This window comes from Eublepharis macularius, chromosome 11 (genome assembly GCF_028583425.1).
Source record: "Eublepharis macularius isolate TG4126 chromosome 11, MPM_Emac_v1.0, whole genome shotgun sequence".
Lineage (NCBI taxonomy): Eukaryota > Metazoa > Chordata > Lepidosauria > Squamata > Eublepharidae > Eublepharis > Eublepharis macularius.
The window spans coordinates 70,296,102-70,308,563 of NC_072800.1; positions in this window are offsets into that span (position 1 = coordinate 70,296,102).

Here is a 12,462-nt window from a genome sequence, read left to right on the forward strand (position 1 = left end):
TGACAAATGTGTGTATATTTAGAATGTCACGTGCCCTTGATAAATATAGGAGTTTAAAGAAAGCAAAAGGCTGCACTTGATAAAGAGGAGCGGTCCCCTTTTCTTGTTTGCATAATCTGACAAAACTCATTTGAATGCTGAGGTTAAAGAGTACCAGAAAATTCCTTTGTGTAAAACTGGGAATGAATGGCTTAGGAGCAGATGATGTCGCATTTAGAATTGCCATTGTGTAGGATTCTTTTGAAGCATGTAGCATTGGCTTGGATGCTTCCTCTAGAGTTGCACTAGAGGAAGGCGGCTTCTGTGCGCTCCCTCCGACTGCAGACTTCTTTCTCCTCTGAAATTTTGTGGGGGTCTGTGGTGGAGGTGGGGCGGGGGGAGCGACACCCTTTCTAAATCCATCAAGGTCAGTGCTTAGAATTGCACTGTTAGGATCTAAGCCCCAGTGACTAAGATTCTTATTGTTTATGCTATGCTGCTTTTTTAATTGAACGGTCTATGTAGGTGTACCAAATTTCACCTTTCTGGCTATCTTTAGAAATACTTACATTGCTCATTGATAGAGAGATTTGTGTTTCAGCCTTTTCTATTTACTAGATATTTTGTGTTCATGTTAAGGATCACTTATGGTTGGTCTGAAAGTACCTTTTAGGCTGCATTTTTGTGTTTTGAATTCCAAAGAGTAGGTTAGTTTAATTTTCAAAAACAAGTGACTGGACATAAGCTGCATAAAAATTATCCATGAAATGGAAGTAGTCTATTTTAAAGCAGGTAAATTAAAACCCCTAATTAAAAGCCTGGGTTAAGAGATGGTTTTGGCCTGGGGCCTAAAGGAAGGTAAAGTAGGTACCATACAAGATTCATGGGGGAGAGCATTCCAAAGGCAAGGTGCCACCACAGAAAATTCCCTGTCCGTAGTCTCCCCTCGCCTCTGAAGGCGGGTGCCCAGAAAGCAGGAATAATAACAACATTAATAATAATATCAGTAACATTCAATTTATATACTGCCCTTCAGGACAACTTAATGCCCACTCAGAGTAGTTTACAAAGCGTGCTATTATTGTCCTATCAACAATCACCCTGTGAGGTGGGTGGGGCTGAGAGAGCTCCAAGAAGCTGTGACTGACCCAAGGTCACTCAGATGGCTTCAAGCAGAGGAGTGAGGGAATCAAACCCGGTTCTCCAGATTATGACAGATTAGAGTCTTGCTGCTCTTAACCACTACACCAAACTGGCTTACAATATGGACTAGCTGTCAAAATCACTATGCCCTGTCCCTTTCACAGTTGCTGGATGTGCCAGAAGTCTATCCTCCAGGAGGGCCTCCCCACCACTCGCCAGCTCCCATCCCAGATGTGTCATAACTGGAGGCAGGAAATGATGTGGTGGAAATGATGGCTGCCAGCCACCATTTCCACCCCCCACTGTACCCTAGCCAATACGAAAGAGACCACTACCTGCTAGCAGACACAAGTTCTTACCTGTGAGAGATGATGGCAGCAGCTATCTCCAGGTATCTCACCAACAGCTCTGAAGATGAGTATAACCCAATGCCCTTTATTCAAGAGAACATGTCTAGAAAGAGGAGGCCACAGCTGTTTTACTGTGACAACCAGGGCTTTTTTCAGCTGGAACGCAGTGGGACGGAGTTCCGGCACCTCTTGAAAATGGTCACATGGCCGATGGCCCCACCCCCTGAACTCCAGACAGAGGGGAGTTTAGATCACCCTCCGTGCCACTTGGCACGGAGGGTGATCTAAACTCCCCTCTGTCTGGAGATCAGGGGGCAGGGCTACCAGCCATGTGACCATTTTCGCTGAGGGTGATTTAAACTTTAAAAAACTCCCCCCTTGTTCCAGCTGACCCAAAGTGACATCATTGTGCAGTCCTGAGTTCCACCACCTCTTTTTCCAGAAAAAAAGCCCTGGTGACAACAGTTGCTATAACAAATCAACCAGACGTCATTCGGATTCTTCCTGTGCATTCATCAACCGTAAAGGGGTGGGGCATAGTGATTTTGACGGGTGGTATATGTCCTAAACTGCTAGCAGGGCTTGAGAGGCTGATCTGTGGGCTGGATAATACGGTATGAGGCAGCCATTTGGGTACCCTGGTTCCAAGTCATTTAAGGCCTTAAAAGCAAGAACCAGCACTTTGAATTGTGCCTGGAAATAGAAGGATCACCAGCGCATATTTTTCAGCACAGGAGAGATGCAGTCTCTGTAACTAACCCCTGCTTGTAGCCTGGCCACAGCATTTTGGAGCAACAGAAAATTCCACACTGTTTTCAAAGGCAGCCCCATGTACAGTGCATTACAGTAATCTAACTTGAGTGTGATTACTGTGCCCAGATCATATTTTTCAAGGAACAGCTGTAGCTGGTGAGCCCGCCGGAGATGATAAAAGGTGCTGCATGCCATGGAGGAGACTGAGCCTCCAACTGTAGGCAAAGACCCAGTAGCATCCCCAAGGTAAGAATTTGTTTCTTCAGGGGAGTGCAACCTCCTCCGGGCAGACTGACTCCAGTCCTTGAGCTAATTCTCCATTGACCAGCAGCATTTCAGTCTTGTTTGGACTGAGCCTCAGTTTATTGGCCCTCATTCATCTTATTACCTTCTCCAGGCACCTAGAATCATGGTTTTCTGAACTGCATGTATACCAGATTGCATTGTCTTGCTAATGTAGTAGTAATGTAACTATTTTGACATTGTTTCCCCAGTTTCAAAGGAGAGATGTACCAATGTTTCCTTTTTCAGTTTGTGAACACGGTGTCTTCAATTGATTATGTGCCAATTTTCCAATTTCTTGGTCATGTAAAAGTACCACAATTTTTTTAGTATTCCTAATAGTGAGTGATCTCAACAAGTAACACAGTCTATGGTTTCGAACCACATTTGAACATGTACAGGAACATATGAACCTGCCTTATAACAAGTAAGACCATTGATCTATCAAGGAGTCTATTGTCTACTCTGACTAGTAGAGCTCTCCCAGATCTCAAATTAAGGTCTTTCACATTCGCTGGTCTTTTAAGTTGGAGATGCCATGGATTGAACCTGGGGACTTCTGTATGCAAAGCAGATAGTCTACCACTAAGCCACACCGCCACCTGTGATAGTACTATTTTTCTACTGAATTAAGGGAGAAGTAAGGGATGCGTATTTAGAAGTAAAGTCTCCGTTCCCAGGCCGTGGTTATCATCTTGCCTGTGCTTTTGTGTTGGCTAAGATGAAGAAATTAAGCAGGTGTATCTGGGATGGGGGGAAGCAACGAGAGAAGCTTCGCCTGCTCAATTTCAGCTGACTGGCCTGCTTTTAATGGGCCAATACAAAAAAAGCCATCAACCTTAAGTGGAGCCGGATGACTCAGTCAGCTGCACCAGCCACTTGACTGCCTCCTGAGCTGGTACATTTTCTCCCTTTTGTTTGTGTGCCCTAACATTAAATGCAGGTTGCCTTGAAAACTAAAATAATAATGACGAGTTTTATTTCTCCTTTTAAAAAACCACAGCGCCCAATTACGGGTCCTGAAGGCACCTGCAGATTGGAACAGGGAAAATTTAAGAATAGCTCATTATTGTCATCATCTGGGGTCCGGAGGAGATCAGTTCTGGTTGGCGGCACACAGTCTGATTTACCAGCTGAGTGACTCACAGCTCATTGATGGTTTGTTGCTATGCAGAACGGTTAATTACAAAGAAAGGGCCTCCTCTTAGGCCAAAGATAGCATATCGGGATCAGAAGATGCCAAAAGCAGGAGGACAATTAGGGAAGTTTAAATGGGCAAGTCTGAGTGTAAAGTGGTTGGTTCAACATGGTCTTCTTTTCATGAACAATCAGTGAGTAGATGACACTTTCCCTTTTTGTTTTCTAGTCTCATTTTGACAAAGCAAGCTGATGCAACTGTCAAAGCTGGAAGCCAAAGTTAGAAGAGGATACTTTGTCATAGCCCCAGAGTCAACCCCACTCCCCCCCCCCCCGTTTGAATCTCCCTGAGTGTAAACAGAAACAAGAATACATGGAAGTTACTTTGGAAATCATTATGTACTCATGACACACCTGGTGGTGAAAGTATGCAACAATCGGACAAAAGAGTCAATTTTTAACTTGATTTTGCTCCCACTCCATACCTGCTTCTTTAAGAGGGGAAAAAAACATGGATATGATAAAAGGATGTTGTTTGGGACGGGTTATTCAAGAAAGAGTGATGGCGTCAGAATCAGGTAGCTGAGCCTGAGAGCTGAACTAAACATGACAAGTTACTAGCGTTCTGCACGTGTTTGCTTAGCTCAAGGTTTGATGGGAAGTGCAGGAAGTGAAGGTCTTTGCAGCTTTAAGTTTAAGGTTTACAGAGTGGCAGGGAGGGAAGTGCAGGCATGGGGCTGTTGACAGGTGCCCCCCTTCTCCTCCACTGGGTGGGGTGGGGGGGCGTTTCTGGGCCCCTCTCTTCCCCCTCTTCCCTGCACAGCAGACAGGGGTGCCTGGCCACTGCTAGCTGCTAGCAGGTCTTCAGATGGGACCAGGCAAAGAGGTCAGCAGACAGGGCGCCTGGAGTATCACTGCATCTTCCCCCCTCCCTTGCCTGGCCCCCGCCTGAAGTGACATAGCCCAGAGCTGCATAGCCCAGCGTCGCTCTGCAGGGGGCGGGCGGGCGGGTGGGGGAAGATGCAGTGATACTCCGGGAGAGCATAGGAAAGGCACCCAGAGCGTTGCTGCATCTCCCCCCCCCGCCGCTCGCCTGCCCCCCCACCTGAAGCCATGTGTCCCAGAGCTGCATAGCCTGGCATCACTCTGCAGGGGCCAGGCGGGGGGGGAGATGCAGTGATACTCCAGGAGAGCGTGGGAAAGGCACCCGGAGCATTGCTGCCTCTCCCCCCCCCCCACACCACCACTCGTCACATTTAGTTCAGCTCTGAGAAACGTGTTATTATGACAGTCTATCTTTAAGAGCTTTCTCGTGAGTAAAAGTAGTCTCACAGGCTTGAGAAAGGTTTCAGCAGGCAAACTGCCCGCACCTGTGTGATCTTGGCAGGGCTTGTGTATTAGCATGCTTTATCTTTTCTCCTAAGTTTTTCAAGGCAGCAGCTGCCAACTGGTATTATGCCCTGATTAGGTGAATCTGCTTTAAGACATAACTGCTTTCAGCCATGGGGGCGGCTTTCTCTCCCCTTGCTGCTGGATCATTGCTTTATTTTGAACACCATTATCTGGCGGGCTCCACCAGCTGCGTGAGCCTCTCTTCTCCGGCACTGCAAGACAAGCCTGGCATCTTATGGACTTTAGCCAAGGAGTTATTAGCCAGCCTGTCTAAGTGACTTACTTAAGTTATCCCTATTTAGCCTCAGTAAGGATTTATTTTATGTATATATGTGCTTGCAAGGCTTGACTGGGTAACATCAGTTTTTGTGTTAGCCCTCCTAAATTTCTTAAAATAAAGTATCTTTACTTTGCCTGCTTTGGTTCACTGTCTCTAGCACTGTATATTTTGTCACCTGGGCAAACTCGCACTCCCTTTCAGGCTGAAAAGCCTTAGTAAGCAGGGCTCCCCTGTGTCTTCAGAGTCTCTTAGGAGTCTGAGCAGCTGGTTGTTGGCTCAGGACAGGAGAGGAACAAAAGGGCAACTCCTCGACAACATGGTTTGGCAACACAGTGTCCAAATGTACTCCTTATTCTGTTCATGCTGTAGGAAATGAGAGGAAGCTTCTAGCTGGAGTCAGGACAGCCAATTCACACGTTACAACTTCCCTTTTACCCATGAGAATAATCCATTCCTGGGACTAACATGCAACTAAGACACAATGGCTCAATTAAACCATCTCAGAGCTGACCTCCAAAGCATGGGCTAGTTGCTGGCTCAGGATGGGAGAGGGACAAAGGGGCAACTCCCTGACAGAGGGTGCTCTAAAATTAAGGCCAAAAACACTTTTAAAATGTTTTTTTTAATATGTACACTCCTGACCACACCTCATCCCTGCAATCTGAAACCTCAGAGAGGAAGCAGCATCTAAGCAGGGCTCCCATCCTCTGTGCTCTAACTAATGATTTTGCAAGATCCCAGTGTCGTTTCCTGTAAAGTGCATTGCAGCAATCCAAATGTAAGGCTATAAGGCTTTGAATGGAGGTCACTAGCACCGAATCAATCTACAAGAATCACGACCTTCCCATCCAGTGGTGGAAGGCATTCCTAGGAATCAAGTCTAAGCAGGTCTACTCAGAGGTAAGTCCCATTTTGTTCAAAGGAGCTTACTCCCAGGAAAGTGCTTGTAGACATGCAGCATTAGTCTCTTTGGTTTCCAGGCTCAGTCATGGCTTCAGGTACAACTAATGGCTACAAACCTGAGTAACTGGAAAAGCTGGGCCACTGTTACGTCAGAAAGCTGGCTTACCTCTGTTTCAAAAATGGGTTTGTAACTCACAGTTAACTAATTTCTTAACTTCCAAGGTTCCAGTTCTACATAATATTTTCTTAAAAAACCATAAGACACAACACAATTGCAATTTTTGCCATGTATTGACCCTGGTATAAAATCCATTCAGTTCCTAACTATAGTAATCAGCGATCTGCATTTGTTGTCAAAAGAAAGAAACAAAAACAGATGCCCATTTACTACATCTAAACAGAAGAATTAATTAGTGAATAAAAATGCATGCCATTGTTTTCATTTATTTTCCTGGCACTGGGCAGGGGGTTGGACTAGATGGTCTGTATGGCCCCTTCCAACTCTATGATTTCATGATTCATGATTCATGATTCTATGATTCTATAAAGAGAAAGGAAAGCAGAAGGGTTGGGCTAGGACAAGAGATATGAAACTGACGTCAAAGTGTTTTCCAATTGTCCAAAGCAACCAATCAAGCAAGAGAACAGGATCGTGTATTCATTCCCCCCCCCCTGCCAAATGAACCAAAAAGTCCTTATGGAATGGATTCAGTCCAATTTTTCACTCAATCTTGGCCTATTCTCCTTCTTTCCTATGGCCCTTGCCCCGCATGGCTTTTGCATGTGCAGGTCCTACAATCCCCAGCACAGTCTCCCATTTGCTCCAGCAGAAAAATTGAATAGTTTCAACCCAGTTGAGAAGATAACAAAAACAAATGTGAATATTAGTAAAAAAAGATGAAAAATCAACAGTTTTGAAATTAGAAGAATGAAAATGAAACAAATGTGCATTCCTGGTTATGAGATGACCAAGGTGAATCTTTTCCATATCCCTCCTTGGCATTCATTCATTTGAAATGTGGTGCTGGAGGAGAGTTCTGCAGATACTACAGACAGCCAAAAAGACAAATAAGTCAGTACTAGATCAAATCAAGCCAGAATGTTCCCTAGAAGCTAAAATGACAAAACTGAAGCTATTGTACTTTGGTCACATAATGAGAAGACAAGACTCTCTGGAAAAGTCAATAATGCTAGGAAAAGTAGAAGGCAGTAGGAAAAGAGGGAGACCTAAAACGAGATGGCTTGACTCAATAAAAGAAGCCACGTCCTTCACTTTGCAAGATCTGAGCAAGTCTAATGATAGGATGTTTTGGAGGTCTTTCATTCATAGGGTCACCATAGGTCAGAGGCGATGACACATAACACACACACACACACACACACACACACCTTGGCATTATTCTTTATTCCTGCACTGAAAATGCTAATCACCGGCACTGAAGGAGCAGTTTGTTGCTGCGATCCTTCAGAGCGAGCTTTGCTACTAGCATTTGGCTTAGAGTAACATAGTTCATTGGGAGTTCTTTCTGAGGCAAAACATTTGGAATATTATGAAGGAAGCTAAAGAATTCCATTATGGCTGGCAAGGTTTCTTGGACATCTCTGTTCAAAGCAATTAAATTTAGTCTTTCTTTTCCAAATGAGCAAATGTGGCATGCAGTTTATAGACATGCTTCCTTGAACAGTGAAACTGTGAGTCCCTCTTCCCAGAAGGTGGCGCTGTACCTTAACAGAAAGCTGAAATCAGTGGAGCGTGTGAAAATGCTAACTTGCAAATAAGAATGCATATTATTCTTGGTGCTTAAATTGCTGACAGATGCTTTCCGGTTTTTCCCTGCATATTTGGTTAGCTATTTTTTACTTCCAAAATTATGTATAAACCTGTTTTAGCAGTCTTTTTCTTAAAAATTTCAGGGCAACAGACTCATACGTTCTAAAAAATCCAACTCATTACAAAAACTGATGCCACCTAAATATCAACAATATACCAGAGCTGGCAGTTGGAGGTGGAGAGCGTCGTCGAGTCATCTCTGACTTTTGGTGACCCCTGCTGGGATTTTCAAGGCAAGAGACTAACAGAGGTGGTTTGCCATTGCCTGCTTCTGCATTGTGACCCTGGTCTTCCCTGGAGGGCTCCCATCCAATTACTAACCAAGGCCAACCCTGCTTAGCAGCCGAGATCTGCCAAGATCGAGCTTGCCTGGGCTATACAGGTCAGGGCAAATTGGTTGTTGAGCCTTAAAAATCTGGAAGAAACAGTTGTGGAAACTGTAAAGGACAGCAATAGGTAAACTTTCCAGGTGTCATGAATGAACAACAGGAGGCAGGCGCTGTAGTTCAGCCTGCAACAGCTTAACATGCACTGACCAATGAGTTAGTCAGATGGAAGTGCCTAGCCAGGCAGGACCCTATTGGTTCCTCAGGCCAGCTGATTCTGCCAGACCCTTTCTGGGCACCATTCCACAAGAAACAAGATGCTGCTGCCACCACCTTTATGCTGGGAGGACAGTGGCTTGTACAGGTGGCTTTAGAAGAAATCAGTGCTACTTTCCCATGTGTCGTCTCTGAGGCCACATACTGCAAAGAATTATTTGCAAGGAACTATTGGACAAGAGGCTTGCTTGGCAGCATGACCATGAGCGACAAGCTGGGTGCTTCTCCTAAGCAGGACTACTTCTTAAAGGGACTTGCCATCCAGCCATCTTGACAGTTAGGAGGGGAGTCCAAGAGGCTCTGCAGTTTTGGAGCCTGACCCTGAAAAACTGAAGGAAGGTTCCCCACAGGGCTGGAAGGTTATTTGAACCCTCTGACAGGGTTGCTCTTGCAACATTTATATAGCTCAAGATGGGGAGCCATGTTAGTGTAGCAGTAGAAGAGAGCAAGAGTTCAGTAGCACCTCTATGATTAACAAACTCTGTGGTAGATTCTTCTGAAGCAGTGAGCTGCGACTCATGAAAGCTCATACCCTACCACAAATTTTGTTAACATTTATGTAGTTTTTTTCAAGAATCCTCTTTCCATTGCTTGCAATGCATAGCATCACTTTCCTAACTGTTAAATGGAGACAGAAATGCGTGCAGAGGAGATGACTGGGAGCGGGACCACAAGTGACACCTGACACAGGTTGGACACTTGCCAGCTTCCCTCAAGTTTTGATGGGAAATGTAGGCATCCTGGTTTTACAGCTTGGCTTTCCATTACAGCTGCAAGACCAGGAAGCCTACATTTCCCATCAAAACTTGAGGGAAGCTGACTAGTGTCCAACCTGTGTCAGGCGTCACTTGTGGTCCTGCTGTGACTCTGAATCTACGCCTGTTTATTACGCAAAGGAAAGCAGCCCAGCGCCTTGTATTTGTACTCAGTGGTTTGGCCTGACCAGTGATTTCCCTTTATTTCTAACAATATCATGATCGAGCACCTATACTTATCACCCTACATGCTAGGACTTTTCCTTTGCAGAGACAAAGAATTCAATAGAAAACCAAGTGATTGGAGGGGGAGGAGCAATTGTTAGTTTGCAGTGTACACAAACCACATAGTCTTATTTGGTACACAGTGCTGCCCCTCCCATCTCTGTATTTCTCCAGAAGGTAAAAATTATATGCCTAGTGACTCATCATTTCCAGTAAGGAGAACAGGTTTGCTGAACGCTTTCCCACTGTTCCCCTAAAAGCACCATCTCTGCCTAGTCGTTTCTGCTGAATCACAATATTTGCTTCAGGGCTTTTTCTCCCCCCCCCGCCCCCTCCTTGCAAACAAATTAGGATGCTCCCTTTTAAGCATCTGAAGATAATACCCAGCAGCCTTTAGGATTACGTTATCAGCTGCCACCAGATGGAGCATATCAGAGCCATGTCAATCATCCCGCACCTGTTGATCTCGTAGGGAGCCAAAAAATTAATTGCATGTAAATGTAAAAGCAAGATGCTAAAACGAAGCATGAGGGGGTGGGGGCAGGAGGTGGACAAGAATTAATTCAATCGGGAAAATAAATAAATGACATGAAATAGAACTGAAGAACAGAGGGGAAAGGAAAAGCCACTGCAGCCTAGTCATCTGAGTGTTGGGACAGAACTGATTTTTGCAGTTCAGAAATAACAAAAGAGAGGACTTGGAACAAAGAGAGGAAGTTGAGGCTTTCCGATAGGTAGCAGGCGCTCCATGCTGCATGATGTGTAGTTCTTTCCAGAGGCTCAGGGCTACAATTGGCCTTTCACTGAAAGTGAAATGTGAGGCTAACCTGGAGATTCACAGGCTGTGTACAAGCAAGATTAAGAGACGCTTGAGAGCACCTTGCTTGAAGGTCTCTTTAGGATACAGGTCAGCAAAGGAGATACTAGCTGACTACAGTCCCTGGCAGGTCATTGCCTTCTCTTCCTCCTTCCCCTTCTGCTGTTGGGATCAGCTAAATAACACAGCTGGTTGCTTGTAATGGTCTGCTTATATAAATGTTTTAGGTCCCTAGGGTGGACCCATAATAACAGCTTGCAACATCGTTCTGCCCTCCTCCATTTTATCCTTACAACAACCAACCCTGTGTGGTAGGTAAGGCCCAGAGACAGTGACTGGCCCAAGATCACCCAGTGAACTTCCATGACAGAGTGGGAATTTGAACCTGGGGCTCATGATGACACTCTAGCCACTTCCATTCCTAAGCACTCACCTGTGAAATGCTGTCATTCTCAGTAGGAGCTGGAGGTCGTGGCAACAACGAGGGAGCAACTGAGTAGCACCCTGCTGACGAACTCTTTTGCTGCTGGGAAAGAAAGTGCCCCACAGCCACATGCCTGGCATGGCAGAAGCACAACTGGCTCCTTTCCTAGGGAACCAGCTGCAGGAGCTGCGCGCGGAAGCCACCTGGCGGAAGAGAGAAAGGAGGTGGCTACAATGCAGTAACTTGCGAGAGTCTGTGGCATATACCGGTATTTGATACAATGTTGTGCTACATTCCACCAGACATTTAAAACAGAACTTAAATTGTGTTAATGGCACTCTGGGCCTCTTTTCCATGTACACCTGTATAGAACCTTGTTCTAGAGAAATACCTGTAGGAATTTAAAGAAAAATTAAAAGAATGCTACTTGTAAGATTTGCTATGTTTTCAGTTGCATTTACAAGACAGATAAGGAGACTGTACCACTGCCTTTCAAAATTGCTGAGGAACCCCATCCGAAGGGATGGTGATCCCTGCAGCAGAAATACAGTATTTATTTAGTGATTTAACTATTATACTGCTTCTCTTCAAAGTAAGACTTGAAGCGATTGAAACAGAACCAGAACACTGGTTCAGTCATTAATTCACTGAGTAATGATTGCCGCATACTTGCTCTTTTACATCATCATAAAAAAGGACAGGTCTCAAGATAAAGGGAAGATAGAGGAAGGAGGATGAAGAGAGACAATAGATGTGAGCAGCGAACACAAACAAAGACATGCACATTTAAACAAGGATATGGTACGTGTAAGTTTGTATGCCAAGGGCCATTGGCATTAGTGATGTCACAGATGCTAGCCAGCCATGCTGATTACAATCACTCATATAGACGTTTGGGGAGGGAGGAGAACCCAGACCGTGGAGAGAAGGTCAGGTTTGATCAGAAATTTCCAATCCTGGGGAAAACAACAGTAAATATGACAAGTAGAACACATATGTCTTCATTTGCACCCTCCAGAAAAAAAAAATTGTCTACACACAGCCATAGCAAGATGATAGGAATGTGAGAAATTAGGTCTTTTGTTCCCAAGCCTATTAGGACCTCAACAAACTTGCACAACTGATTGCAAGCAGTGGTGCAACAGTGACATCCAGTGGTACTGCAGGTGTATCATGCACAAGAACCTACATAAGGTGAAGCAATGAGAAGGGGTTGTTCATCCACATAGAACAAGTCTTTCATTTTGTTGGCGATGGTGTTGCTGACAAAAGGCCTTTCCTGTCCATCAAACGAGAGTATGGATTTCTATCATATTTATCAGTCTTGAAACTGATGACTTCCCATCATTTACGCATAGACCGATCTCGTTCTTTGATATGAATTAGACTTAGTTCTACAGTTGTGAGTGTAAGCAGTCGGCCCGGCCTCCACCATCTTTAATAGCCACTTAATATGGCTACCTGTGATATAAAATCACAAGGCCCCTGGATTTAAAATGGCAGTTTGGATTGCAGCCAGGGGAATTCCAGCTGCTAAGCCCCGCCCCGGAGACCCAGGCATGAATGGAATGCCACATGTAAATGTAGAG